The sequence below is a fragment of the Castor canadensis genome, chromosome 8 (genome assembly GCF_047511655.1).
Source record: "Castor canadensis chromosome 8, mCasCan1.hap1v2, whole genome shotgun sequence".
Taxonomy (NCBI): domain Eukaryota; kingdom Metazoa; phylum Chordata; class Mammalia; order Rodentia; family Castoridae; genus Castor; species Castor canadensis.
The window spans coordinates 43,559,343-43,574,843 of record NC_133393.1 but is presented as its reverse complement, the minus strand read 5'-3'; the positions used below and the strand labels follow the sequence as shown (position 1 = coordinate 43,574,843).

At 41.3% G+C, this 15,501-nt stretch overlaps 1 protein-coding gene across 2 annotated transcripts in view; it reads right to left on the bottom strand.

Moving 5' to 3' along the window:
- The window catches only part of Nedd9 (neural precursor cell expressed, developmentally down-regulated 9), a 176,432-nt gene that overhangs the window by 65,322 nt on the left and 95,609 nt on the right, over window positions 1-15,501 (bottom strand). The gene's annotated exons all lie outside the window — the stretch shown is intronic.

Here is a 15,501-nt window from a genome sequence, read left to right as displayed (position 1 = left end):
TAGTGACCTCAGAGTCTTACAAACAGCTGAGTCAGAAGGAAGCAGGTCATTTTCTTTCCAGAACATGCAGACAAGGATCAATGTCTCCTACCTGGTTCATCTCTGCTTGCTACACTCATGCATATATGAGGTCACTTACTCCAACTTGTCAGATAAAACTGAGTTTTCATCTTTGCTAATAAAAAAGAGAATGTGTCACCTTGCAGAACTGTAAGGGAGGAAAAGATTTAATGAAATAATCAAGGCCTCCACACTTGGAGGGATCTGCCTCCTCCATGAGGTTGCAGGGCACTGCAGCAGCTGACATTTCTGAAGGTCAAGTCCAAACAGTATGAACATCTCGTTCTTCTCTTTCATTCCTCCTGCTTGAAAAGTAGTCCCATGTCTCCTGGAACACTGCAGAAGAGTACATGACTGTTCTTTCCCCACACAACCCAGTGCCCTGGGACAGACATTTGATATGAACTCAAAGCTGAGCTTTCACGTGAATGGATGTAAAATGTCCAAAATTGGTTTCTACCCTTTTTTCTTAGTGTTTGTTGCTGTTTGCATGTAAAGTTTTAAGTGTGGGAACTATGGCATTATGTCTAAATTTAAGTCTTCTCTGGGAACATCATAAAATCCATCACCATCCTGGATTCATGTATGCTTCAAGTGCAAGTGTGACTAGAGCAGAGTTCCAAGGATTCTATAAAGAGAGTGAAGTAGATCCAGCACCCGCCCTTTGAGACAGTAACAATTCAGGCAGTGATATTATGGGTGTAAAGACAAATATATACATGGGAAATAGGGTACTGGTATTTGCATTTTCGAGGACTGTCATTTGGAACTGCCAGTTAATTATCATGGAATCTTCAAGCATATGTGAAAAACAAGTGGTTAAGTTTGTTGGTTAAAAATATAGGCTGACCAGTTACATTTGAATTCCAGATATGTCAGTATTTCCCATGAAATATTTGGGACTTACTCATAAAACAATTATTTGTTGTTTACCTGAAATTCAAATTTAACTGGGAGTCTTACATTTTTATTTTTGAAATAGGACCACCGTACATGTGGAGAAATGGTTACCACCATGATTAACTGGACCAGGAAGAGAAGCCCCATTTGGGCCCCAAAGATGGTGGTAACTTAACGGCTAGTTAGAAAGTTTTCACGTAAAGTTGGCTTCTCATCTTCCCACTTGCATTCTATATCCTCTCTCAGAAGCTCAAGTTGGTGGCATGTCACTGATATCCAACTGAGGTTTTTACTGTTGCCTCGGCTTTTACTAGTGGTATTTCAGCTAAGCAAATACTAATCTACTTTGTAAAATGGTACACTGGGTTCCGTGTCTTTTTCCAAGCAACTTAGCATCCACAAGGGAAGACATCCATTATCGACAGCTGATGCTGACTTAAGGCCATGTATGACAAGATGCAAATGCAAATGAAACGCCACAGGATCACAGAGAGGGAGTGTTCGAAGGAGCGAGTGAACTGGGCTTAGCAAGGAGCGTAGCTTCTTAGAAACAGAGATATGAGTCCATAACTTCCCATTCTGAGAGGTCAGAACCACCAAGGAGACAGAAACAAGAATGTGTGGCCAGAGTCACTGTTCTACCCTGGGAGGAAATGATTCCTTCATTTGTCCCTTCAGCAAACACTTACTGAACTTCCACATAAGTTAATGTAAAACTGTAATTGTGCAAAGAGTTGTGAAGAGGAAATTTGAGATGCCACGAAGGGTAGTTTATGAGGAATGATCCAGTACAGGAGGTTAGATAAGGCCTTTGTGGGGGAGGAAACGACTAGGTGAAGTTCTGAAGGGAGAATAGAATTAATTGGGTGACAAGGGGTGATGAGGGTCTGGGAGGAACAGAATGTATAGCAGATGGAACAGCCTGTGAAAAGGCCCGGTGGCAGCAGGAAACAGGAAGCACTCAGGGAACTGAAAGAAAGCCAGTGTGCTTGGAGCACAGGAAGTGTGGCAGGAGATTATGTAGGTCACTGTTAAATCCCTGCAAAGCCTTTGGAGATCTGTTAAGGAATTTTATCTTAATCTTCAGTGCACCATGGAACCATCCCATGTATTTCAGTGGAACTGTAACATGATTAGCTCTGAGTGTGACTGCAGAGATCCTCAGAGGCCAGAAGCAACCAGATTGCTGTAAGGAGACCAGGTCGGAGGCTGAGGCAGAAGTTGAGGGGAAACTTCATCTCCTTTTCTCCTAATCCTATTCTTTTGCTGCATGTTCCAGTGGCTGAGGGAGTATCACCATGGGCCTCCTGTCAGAGCTCCACACAGCTTCTGGGCCTTGGCCTAGCACAGTATGAATTTCACAAGTCATTGTGTGGTTTTTGCTGGGGTGGTGGGGCCAGTGGCAGCTCAGCAGTCCTGAAAGCCCATGGCAAGCCTCAAAGGGTTAGGGCAGTGCAAGCTTGCCAGTCATTGGCCTTGGCTCCTCACAGTCCCTCTCCTGGGTGAGGTACCCCAACTGCTGGAGTCTTCCTGCTGAGACCTTCTCCCATTGGCTCCTCTTCTGCCAGGTTTACCTGAAGCAGGTGGGCAGAATAGTTCTGTAACACTTGGAAACTCCCCAGTCCACTCCAATATCTCAGAGGCTCCTCTGCCCTTATTGGCTGTATTCACCAAGCAATTACTAAGATGTATAGGTGGTGTCGCTTTCAGAGTATTCTTTTTTCTTTTGGCAATACTGGGGTTTGAACTTGGCCTCTTGCTTTCTAGGCAAGTGCTCTATGACTTGAGCCATGCCCCCAGCCCTTTTTGCTTTAGTTAATTTTTGGATAAGGTCTCACACTTTTACCTGGCCCATCCCAGACTATGACCCTCCTGTTTCTGCCTCCTGTGTAACTGGGATTATAGGCATGAACTATTTTGTGTGGCTTGTTTTTTGAGATAGAGTCTTGCTAACTTTTTTTGTCCCTACAACTGGGGTCTTCCTTATCTCTGCTTCCCAAGTAGCTGGGATTACAGATGGATGCCACCTTACTGAGCCTCAGAATATTCTTGATATTGAATTTTTATATTATGTACTTACTACAGACCTAGATTCAACAGCATCTTTGCAATAGACTTTCAGTATCAATCAATGCAAATGTTTTTAGGTGACATGCTATCTTTTGTGCAAATGCAGAAAAGCCCCCTGTGGGTGGCATCTTTGATGTCTGATCCACTCCTGTGCACCTTTACTGCAGGTGAAACCTTCCACTGAGTGACACTGGTCAGTCACTGGGTACGTTGGACCCATGCTTGTGAATAGCCATTTATAAGCACAATGGATCACTTTGGCTCCCAGGCTCTAGAAAAATGCAGAGTTTTACAGCCACTGGACTCTTGGTTCCAGACTGATACTCTTTGGTCAGGCCATCGACCCGCTGAGTCTTAGTAGAGAGTAAGAGACCCTTCAAATGGTATACTCTGGTATCTCTCAACTTTGGCACAATTGATGCCCTGGGCCAGATAATTGTGTGTGGGGGTGATGGTGGGAGGAGAGTGTGCATTTAGGAGTTTAACAACATCCCTGGCCTGTATCCATTAGATGCCATCCCATCTCCTTCAGTTTTAACAACCCAAAATGTCTCTAGACATTGGTCAATATCCCTGGAGGGCATATATTTACCTAATGGGAAGACTAGGATCACAAGAAAAGAGGGCACTCCTGAGGGCCACCCCTGCAGGGAACAACTCTGAAACTAGCCCTCAGAGCTCAGGAATGCTCATCCTGCTCTGTCTCCCAGGTCCCCAGGTAGACTATTTTTTTTGCACTTTTCTCCTTTGTGTCAATATCCCCACTCCGAACACTGCACCTTCCTTTTTGCTTTTGATCTAACTTTTCCTTGGGTCCTCATGCCTCTGAGATCTCCCTAGAGGCACTCAGAGATTTGCAAAGTCAGATTCCAGTCTAAGACAAGAGCCATTTCAGGCAGGGCTCTCCCACCTGTTGCTTTTATAAGCAGCTCTGAAGCTTTCACTCGCACAGAAATATTCTATGTAGCTGCACTATCCCAATAGAAGCAAAGCACAGAAGGAGGAAGTTCCCCTGAGCCCTAGGTAGGTGAACTTTTAGTTGTGATGCATACAGTTAAGGACCCTGTTTAAATTTAGAGCCACCTAAAACCAAAGTCCACATGGAAGGCAGCAAGCTACATCTCATCCCAGCATCCCTCACAGCACATGAACCATGGTTCCTCGCCAGACTACATTTTGACAGGAGTCAGAGCACTAAGCTAGGGGCTGCTCTGAGGTGGCCATGTCTAGCAGAGAGGCCCAGGCCTTCATGAAGCCATCATGTACGGAACATCAGCATTTTTCTGTGAACAGTGTCAGAGCTGGGTCCCAGAGCCCGCCTGGGCTGACTCTGCTGGAGAACGTGTGAAGGCTTTTCTCTGAATTTAGCTTAGAGTGAGTCTCTCTTAATGCTCTCACCTGCTTGGTATCAGGAATTTGAAGGGAAGTGGTTTTGTGGGTTTTTTTGTTTTAACCTTGAAGTCACTCATTATCGATTTGAAGGAGTTCTTTTGCTGTTTGACCTGCTTTAGAAACCAGTTCACTGTGAGTTCTTTATTATCTGGATCCAAAGTTTGTAGGTTCTGAGTGACCTAAAGTCACGTGAATCAGGACACAACCCTGGTGACTGTGCCAGTGCCTTCCTGGCAGCACGTGTGAGGCTGAGTGAGGCGACTGAACCCTCAGAGGGTGATGGTCATCAGGCTATAGTACACAGATCCCTAAAATCTTCAGAGCTGACTGTGTCTCCAAGCCCTGCTCAAAGGCTTGGGGAAGAGTACTTTCTTATTCCATAGGTCTCTGGCATGGCAGATGCTGTTTGTGTCCTAAGAGGAGCTAGAGAGGCTACTATACAAAAACAGAAAAGCACTTGGTGCTGCTGGTATTTTTTGGGGGTTGGAGGAGGTGTCAGTGGAGTCACTGTTGGCAGGGCTCGGGGGGACTTGACCAGGAAACAGGAGCAAGCTTGAGCCAGTTCCTGTAAAGGAAGAAGACCCAACCGCGAGGGAACCCTGCTTGGCCTTTGTGCTCAGCAGGTGAGGAGGTGCCCTTTCTTCTCCTCACCCAAAACCCAAGGCAGGCTGAGTAGCCTTGCAAAATATGAGCCTCTGGGAGCATGCGGGCTCCGTCCTCTGTCTTTTGTCTGCTAACCTCACAGGGAGCTCTGTCTTTCGCAAGTGCAGGTATCCTGGAAGGCAATTCTCCCTGGAGGAGCCCTAGAAGAATCCTGCAGCTCACCTACCAAAGACCTTTCACTTCCAAAGGCCCACCTGGGGCAGGTGGGGCAGAAATGGATAGTCCCAAGTTGTTTAAAAAGCAAAGCATTGCAGATTCCCAGAAATGAAGCATCACGTGTTGTCCTTGATGGCAGCAGGACCCTACAAGACCCTGGCATAATAGAGGGGACTTTGGAGGGGAGTTTTAGTTCTGACTCTCATGCAGTATTATGAAGGAGCACCACTGAAGGGTTTTATTAGAATGTCATCTTAGAGCTCTATGTATACATTGTTATTGGCAAAACTGACTGTTTACATAACAGAATTTTGTTTGTATGCACGCAATTCAAAGCAAAAAATAAAAACAATAGAAATTATATACAGCCACATGTGTCTGAAATATATTCCTTTATCCTGACTGGAGTTAGAAAAACAAGTTATATCTTTAGGAATAATCAGCATAATTCTGATGCTCTTAATAACAGAGGTAGATATTGTTTTAAGATAAATTGACCAGCTACTAGTATTAATTAGCTAGTTTTGCTATTTTTTATATCTAGGATAAGAACTTTGAGAATGTTGCCAATGAGGTCGAAGCTTTTGAGAGATCAGATAAATGGTTGTCTAAATGGCATAGGTATAGTGCACTGATTACTGCTTAACACACACTCACATGCACACACACATGCATATATGCACATAGGCACATGTGTACACACAAATACACATAATACATGCGTGCACACAGACTATTGTAGAAACAATGCTTCTTCCCTATCCATGTGCCTTGGTACAGAAATTATACCACTCGGCTTATACTATGCAACTTTTAAAATATAGATAATCCTGGAAAAGGGAACTAAATCACCACCAGTCACTTACATTATAGACGAATTAGTCCCTTATATTCCCCCAGGCCTAGAAATGGGTTAAAAATATGCATTGGTAGATTGGCAGTAAATAACAGTGTAGAGAATGTATACCGAATACTTCCCAGAATGATTCTTTCTCCTGGGAAATCTCTATTCTAGCACACCAAAGTTTTTCTGTGATAAAAACACTTCAGAAAGCAATGAAGTGACAGAGCTAAAATATGGTCATTAGATTCAGGTGGACTTTGTTTCACATTTAGACTCTGCCACATAAAGGTGTGTGACTTTGGGAAGATGACTTAATCATTCTAAATCTCAGTTTGATCATCTGTAAAATGGGGTTAACATTTATTTTATAAAGTGTTGTTGAGATAGAAAGGGACAAAGTGTGAAGCCTGGAGTTCAAACTCCAGTCCTACCAAAAACAAACAAAAGGAACGAAAGAGACAAAATGTGTTATAAGTGGGTGGTGAATGTCATTATTATTGTCTTCATTATTCTCTACAATTTTATTTACATTTTGTAATAAAGTGTTTTTAAGTTCTATTATACTTAGGAAAAAAAAGATTGAAAGAGACAGTGAAAGTAAAGCCATATAGAAAATGTGATTCATTACATGATAAGGAATAGCAAGATGTTAAGGAAGATAATGATCTTTTGTCCCACTCATTGTCACCCAGTCCAGTATTGAGTGAATGGCCTTAAATCATGGGACAACAGAAGTGGTAGAAGTTTAGGAACAGGTATGGTGGATCCTAACCAATTTGAGGATTCTTGGCATCTGGAAATAGGGACAGTACTGAAGAAGAAAAAGACACAGAAAGTTACTTAGCCACAGAAGACAAACTATATCTTCAGTTTAATGGCGTGAGTTTTCATACCTAACATCAAACATTTTTCAGTGATTAAAAGGATTCGTGGTATTGTGTGTATTGCAAAAGATTCTTCCTGGTGCTCTGTAACCCCCAAATGTGATTATGTGGGGACAAATTATGACATGCTATGAATTATTATTTAATTACTGTAAAATCTAAGCCATTTGAAAGAGTAAGCTCAGATGTGGCACGTGATTTGTGGTGACTTCCAGCACTTTTTTGGGCAGGATTTGGGGTGGCTGAGCTCCCAGAAATAGAACTCTAGTGAGCAGTGATTAGTGTAATGATGATCATGATAAAATGGACATCTGTGTAGACCTTTTCAGTTTACCTCGCATATGCTTAGTCAATGTCTGTTTGTGTAACAACTCCATAGCATCAATGAGGTAAGGGAAGTTATTATCTCTATTTTATAGATGGCAAAACCGAGCCTTTCCGAGGTTTATTAACTTCTCCATGGCACTCTGCAGAGCCAGAATTAGGTCCTCAGTCCTTGCTTTCTTAGTTTATGATAAAAATCAGAAAATAAACTTAATAATTGTCATTCTCCCCTCATTTCTCCTGATTTTCATCAGCAGGATTATTTTTCAATTTATTCATTTAACATGAATAAATTGAGCCCTTTTTATTTGCCTTGTGTCATGTAAATCATTAGAAATAACAAAGATAAATATGGCGCAATCATTACCCTCGAGTGCAATAAAGTTGAACCTTGTTTTTGCAAACTACACCTAGATTATAAGTTTAATTTTCCTAATTAAAAACTGAGACACACAATCTATCAAGGATGATTGCCTTTATGGGAACAACCAGAGAGATTATATGAGCAAAGTTGGATCATGGAAAATCTAGAATATAAGGTTGCCACTGACAATTTGTACCTCATTTTTACCTCATCGTCTCTGCTTCTCTTTGTTCTTGCTCCACTAAGATCTCCGAACCAGTAAACTCTGTGCAGTGAAAGATCTCACTGACCCTGTGGCGAAGCTGGCAGACCTCCTCACCATCACGACTGTTATTGCTGTGATGTGGAAGATTCTTTTCCTGCCCAGAGGATGTCAAATTTGGAACTCATCTTGGAAGAATTGCTTCTGTTGAAAACCTCCACCATAAGTATCTCTCAAATTTCTCAACTTTATCTGACTTCTTAGGATTTCTTTTAAAGAAAGAGAAGACAAAAGCTGTAAGTATTCTGGAACATTCTCCACCGTGGAACATTAGTGCTGAGGATGTGCCCAGATCAGATTTGCAAAGGGCTATGGTGTAATGAGGCCCTTTGTTTCTATTTGCTAGCCCGGGTTCTATTTGCTGTGTTATGATGCATAAACTCCAGCTCTCAGATTGCCTGGGAAGCACAGGGGGGAATTAGCAAGAAACTTCTAAAAAGACTGCACCAAAGAGGCTCTGCTTTAAAAGCTTACTTTTTTCAGCACCTTGAAAATGTTGGCAGCTATGTTGGTGACAGATTGGTGGCAACATTTGACTGGCCTAGCTAAATATTTCCTCTCCCTGACTGTAGCCTCTCAGTTCTTGGAATCCAGAGCTCATGGGTCTTGAGTCTGTCTCTGCCCAGAGGTGGAAACTCACAACCTGCCCTTCTGAGTGGAGAAGAAAGAAAACACAGACTTTGTTCACTTCCCAAATTCTCTGCTTGAAGCAAGTTTAGGAATTTATGTGTGGTTGGAATAGGGAATTATGACTGTTCTGGAATCTAGACAGCAGAGTGGACCTACATATGGCTTCAGTCATCATCCCAGGGTAGGGTTCTTAGAGAAAAGCACATCCATCTATGCATCCCAGAAAACTAAAATAGGAAATTTGAGTTAAACTGTATAGATTTGCTAGAAGAATAAAATCAGCAAACCCAGGACATACTGCACATGGAAAGTAGGTATTTGGATGAGCAAAGAGAGAGAACTATAGGCTTCAGGTAGGTGTGGTTTTATAAATCATGACATCTACTTTATGGGAAGGTCACAAATAAAACCAGATGACATTTAAAATGCAAAATTGCACATTCAAGGGTAAACTCCAGGCCAAATTCTCACTCAATAAAATTTGATGGAAATTGACTTATAGAAAATGAATTATTCCTTTTTTTCCATTAGTATTCCTGATGGTGAAAAACCTGGGTAAGCAATGTTTTAACAGGAACTCTAAAGAAAATGAACACTAAACTCATGGTAAGCTTTTCATTCTGATTTCATGATATGATAGTAATTGTAATTTTGGGTTTTTTGAGTCTGTTTGAAAGCTATTAAGCATATACCCAATGTGAGAGATATATTCCACATAAACCATTGTCTAAAAGTTTAAAATCATTTAAACCAGATAACCAGGCTGGATTTTGTAGCATTTTTTTTTCTTTTTTGGTAAGGAATAGGACTTTGATTAAATGTAAAATGATTCAAAGAGGTTCAAGAGTCTGGCCTGCATGATTAATAGTCTGTAGTAGATATTAGAAATCCAGACAGACTGAAGGCAAAATGCCTTTGCCTTGTAGACAGGCTGGATTCTAACCCCCAAGGACTCTGCATATTTAGTCACTCTCTCAATTCAACTGTCTCTGCCAGGCCAGGCTTCACTGGATTAGAGAGTAGTGGAAAAAGCCCTCCCCGGAGTGCGGGTATCAAGTTCCCTCAGTGTTTAATCCATCTGGCACATGGGTGGCCCTCATGAACTGCAGAGAGCTGTCTTGGGCTGGCTTGACTGTGCTTGGAAAGTGAAAGCAAGCTGTTATTTTCACCTTCCCAACTCACATTCCTGGCCTTTGACATCATGAGGTCATGGTTTGGTTGGACTGGAAGAGAGTTAAGGTCACACATGGATAGGTGCCATTTTTGTCTGGAACATTTACACAGGGACCTCATAACCTCTCTTGGTTGAGGCAATCCTTGGTTGATGGAACCCTATCACTTTCAAAAAAGGAAGTTCATTTGTAGTCCAAACCAAAATTTTTATTTGTGCTTTCATAAGCCAATGTCCCTACAAACCTTAGTCCTTCATAATGGTCCATAGAGGGCTCTCCTGGTCTAGGTGGTCTCTCAGAGCACCTAACACCTCCTATGCTTAGGTTCAAGTCCAGACTTTGCCACTCATTAGCTGTGTGACTATGGGCAAATAGTTCTTTAGGGTGATAGTATGACCGAACAAGATCACTTACACAAAAAGCATTGCCACTCACCAGGTACTCAGTTAACATTAATGATCACAGTCACAAGCTTCCTAACAATATTTCAGTCCATGAGGGTTACATATACCTATACAATGAGGATTACATAAGATTCTGCCTCCTAATGACATCATAGTCATCTTAGCTTGTGTATGCACTCTATGATGCTCCTACAGTGATGAACTCGCCCTAACAATGTATTTCTTGGAATGTGTCCCATTCTTAAGTAGCCCATGGCTGTATTATTAAAATCTGTGTCTCAGTCTTTCACTTATTTTTGCTCTTCCCTTATATATCCTTTAGCCCCAAGCCCTGGAATACACTAATTTGGCTCTTAATTCATCCCTTTTATCAACAAATATTTATTGAACACTTCTCTGTGTAGGGGATTCTGTTTTGAGATGCTTTTTGATACAATCTAAAAATGATAACTACTCATTCAGTCTGTTTTTTTCATGTGCTAAAGCTGACTAAAAATACAGTCAATATTTAGAGAAGGGAGGGCAGGTGAGAGTAAGTTGGGTGATACTTTCCTGTCCAGAAGAGTAAGCACATCCCAACCTCATAATCATGGAACAATTAATTCTTAGTTACTTCATGTGCACACTTTGAAGTCAGTGTGGGTATTAAAATTACACAGGAAGACTCTCTGCTACTCACTAGAGTCACTAGGAGCCCCCAAAGGGAAGAACTAACTCGAGGATTCTGAGCAAGATAACCACGCAGGAAGAAGACGGGAAGAAAGAGGAATGGTGGTTTCCTCAAGGAATGGGGGAAGATGTGACTGTGTTGTGCTTTCTAGACCCAATGGGGAGAGAATGGGAAGCGGGGGAAGAAAGCTGCCTGAGTCCCCTGGGTGTGGAAGAGGGATAGGGTGAGCAACAAGGATCTGCTCCTGCTGTCATTTTGAGAGATGGAGAGGTGCCTCTGGGCATGGCCCAGGAGCTGGGCAAGGACAAGAGAGGACACAGAGCTAGATTTCTGTCACCTCTTGAAGTGGCCCTGAGGTGACATAAACATGCAGAGGACTCTGAGAGTTAAAAAACAGGGAGGTATGAGGAGGCACAATGCCTAGCACTCAGCATAGGCTCAGAGGTCACTGCTGTAGGACCTGGCCAGTCACAGTGGTGAAGCAGCATCTGTAAAGCTTGAGGGAAAGAGAGGGTTACTAAAAATTCAGTCTCTAGTCAGGTTGTCCCTTTAATAAGAGAGAAGCAGGCAGAGATCATCATGGACTCATAAGCTCAAAAAATACAGCGCCTTTGGCTCCTTTGTGTGCATACTGTCTTGTGAACCAATCCAGGCAAATAAAAAATGACTCCAAATAAAGAATTCAGGACTGCGGAGCTATGGATTTATTTAAAATAGAATCAAGACTGAGCATAAAGGTCACATGTAAATGCAGACAGTCCAATTTTGATGGTTTGAAGTTTGATTTTTTTTTTGTGACTTTCCAGTGGTACAAAACTGATATACTTTCAGTAGATACTGTACTTTAAATTTTGAATCTGGATCTTTTCCTGGGCTAGCAATATATAGTCCAATTCTCACTTGCACTATTGGGCAGCAGCAGTGACTACAGTTCCCTGTCAGCCCTGCTGTGGCAAGGGACACAGCCAATACCCTCCAGTGCACTGTGCTGTTTTGCTGTGATGGCTGGTAAGATAGGTGCATTCATGTATTTCCAATTTATGGGCTTTTCAGCTTTTGGTGGGTTTGTTGGAATGTAACCCCACAGCAAGACAAGGAGCATCTGTATCACAATATAACTAATCACATTAGCAATGGAAGGAAAGAGGAAGGAAAAGACACCAGTTAACTAACTTCATCCTTCCTATCAAGGAGTCAATAGATACCATCTAATTATTGAAAGTAATGGATGAAAACAACTAGCAAGGCATGGTGGTACACAACTGTAATTCCAGTACTAAAGAGGCTAGGGCTGGAAGATTGCCGCCTTATCAGACCCTATCTAAAACAAGTAAGATAAGAAGGCAAGACAAGATAAGATAAAATAAACTTATCTCTTAAAAAAATTTTTTTTAGAGTGACTCTTCTTACTTCTCCTCTTCTTCTTCTTCTTTTTTTTTTTTTTGAGACAGGTTCTCCCTATGCAGCCTAGGCTAACCTGAAACTCACACTCCTCCTATCTCCACCTCCTGAATGCTGTAAATTTTGTGCCACCATGTCTAGCAGCCTTGGAAGTTTTGCATAAACATTTTTTCCATTTACGGGGATTGTGATGGTTCATCTTGATTGTCAACTTGATTTGATTGAGAAGCCTCTAGGAGATTTGTAAAGCACATCTCTCTCTCTCTCTCTCTCTCTCGCTCTCTCTCTCTCTCCCCACACACACACACCCAGTGTGTGAGTGTGTGTGTCTCCAGAGAGGACTAAGGGCAAAAGATCTCCCTGAATGTGGTAGTACCATCCCACAGTTAAGGGGCCCAGATGGAATAAGAGAAAGGAGAAAGCCCAGGCATTCTTTCTTTTTGCTTTCTGCCATGTGTGAGCTTCTCTGCTATCACTCCCACCTCACCATGATGGTCTGAAACCTCTGAAACCACAGGATAAGTAATTTCTCTCTTAAGTTATTCTGTCAGACATTTTGTCACAGTGATGAGAAAAGTAGTAAAGTGCCCTTTTAAGAATTAATCTAATAACTTGAGCAGTGAAGAAACATCAGTAGTTCAGTTTTTTCTCCTCTCCTCTTCTCCCTTCCTTTCCTTTGCTCTTTTTTTTTTTTTAAACAGTGTCTCACTATGTTGCTAAGGACTGGCTTTGAACTCCTGAGCTCAAGTGATCACCCTACCTCAGCTTCTAAGTAGCTGGGACTACAGGTGTACATCACTATGCCTGGCTATTTCTCACTTGTTAATTCAAGGAAAATTAGAGTACTTTTAGTTTGAAATTGCATTAGCATAATATCATGATGAATGTCAATATGTAATCATGCAATAATTAATCATTTTTTGTAGAATAACTTCTGTATATACACCAGGCTTTATACCTATAGACACAGAGGGATATCTGGAAAAATGCTCACCAAATATCAATAACATTTTTTTCTATGTGATGAGATTTTGAGTGAGTTCTAAGTATTCTGACTTTATTGCTTGAATTTTTATAGTATTTTTCTGGGTTTACTTTATATATCAACACTTTACTTAAAATTTTCAATTTTAGTTTTCCAGGATGTGTGGATGGAAACACTGTTCCCCAAGAATCCTCTCCTGGAATAATAATTTAATTAATTTAAGTATCATCCTTAGGACCAATGATTTTGGTAGAAAGACTGTTTAAAGCTGGTCATATTTTTACAGAACAATTTTTTTGAAAGCTTGGGAGTGAGGCCCTGGGGAAGAGGCATCATTGATACACATGAAATGTGTTTATTAAATATGCCATAAATCAGTGGTTATCAACAGAGGGGTATTTTGCTTTGTGCTCCCCATCCTGAACTTATGATTGTTAGAACTGGGGTGAGGTGCGTGGGGGTGGGTGGGTGGGGGAGGGGGGTGGTAGTGCTACCAGAGTCTGGTGCATTCAGGGATAAGGCTGAACATCACAATTCACAGGACAGCCCTGCACAAAGAATTTTTGGAACTGAAGATCATGTTAAGCAAAGTAAACCCGGCTCAGATAGACAAAGGTTGCATGCTTTCTCTCATATATGGAAGATAGACCCAAAGGTAAATGTATACATAAGTACAGACATGATCAGATATACATGAATACACAGACACACACACACACACACACACACAGAGAACATGTTTGCAATAATGGGACTGTTTGAGGGAACTAGGAGAAGGAGGGAGAGGAGAATGACAGTGACTAATATCGAAATACATTGCGTCTGTGTAGGACGATGGCATAACCAAATGCACTGACAGCTGTTGAATAATGGGATCAAGGAAGGATAAGGGAGAGTAATAGCGGGGCTAATCTGATTAAGTACAATATATTCACAGATGAAAGACCATGGTGAAATCTCTTTGAACAATGAATATACACTTCAGAAAATGAAGGACAGGAAAGTAAAACAGGTCCTGTTCAGGGGTGAGTACTGGGAGGGTGAATGGAGCAGGTGAAGAAGGGTGGTGCATTTTATATGCTTGTATGAAAATAGAACAATAAATCCTGGTGAAATCATTTTCAGTAGGGGGGCATGAGGGAGAATGATGGAGGGAATTAGTGTAACTAAGGTACATTTTAAGTATTTATAGAATGTCACAAAATTAGTATTTGCTAATATAAAAAAATTAATATATGCTAATAAAAAATGTTAAAAAAAATTTCCAGTGCTAAAGCTTAGAAATCCTGCCCTACGCTCTTGAAAAAGAAGTCATAGTGCAAACAATTAATTCACTCACAGGAATAAGGTGGAGGCAGAAGATACTATTTTGGGGAAAAATGCTAAGAGGCTGGATTTATTCTTTCTGGCCATGCGAGTTTTTACACAAACATATTATATTACCCTCCAATTAGTCTTTAACCACTGTATCAATTCATATTTTGGGGTGAAGAATGAGGAATTGTAATTATAATCAATAGTGTAAATCTAACCAAGGGCATTTGTGGTTTCCAATGGTAACTTTGGGGTCTCCAAGCTCAATCCTTAGTCAGAGCAAGCCCAGTCATGCTATTTGAAGTCTCTGAAAACTGGCTGATGTCTGGGTCTGTTTCATTAAGCAGGAAGTTAATGCAGGAAGACTGGACCCATTTTGGTGTGTAAGTATGGAGGGAGGGAGTTATTAAGGACCATTCAACACCATGAATCAGGAGCAAAATGCCGACTGATAGGAACGGGAATTGCTTCAGTCAGGTAGGGATTTTGCTCCCTGCCCAACAGTGTTTACAGCACCACGTCATAGAAAATCTGCACCTGCTGGAATTACCTGTCTGGCTTATGATTACAAACAGACCTCATATGAAAATCTCAGTGTTTTGGCTGCTGCTTTCAGCTGCTCTTTCTGAAATCAGTATCCCTTGATGAAGATTATTTTATTTCAGCCCCAACCATTGCTCTCTGGAGTGCTTCCTGCTAAAGTGTCTTTTCATTAAACTGAGTCTGGAAACTGCTGGTGACATACCACTGACCTTATCAAGCAAAGGACAAATGACTCTTGGGCTTGTTAGATAGCAGATGGATTAAATTCTTGGTCCAAATCTTTGGCAGTTAGGAAGTCTTTGCAGATATAAGAAGTTACAACTTCTGGGCTACAGGGACATACTTCCTGAATATATTTTCATAATGCCTTAAGAATTATACTCTGATTTATTGTATATAGCTCAGGAAATATATATAACTTAAGAAATGGCACTATAGTGAAATAGAATACTTTGGTAATGAA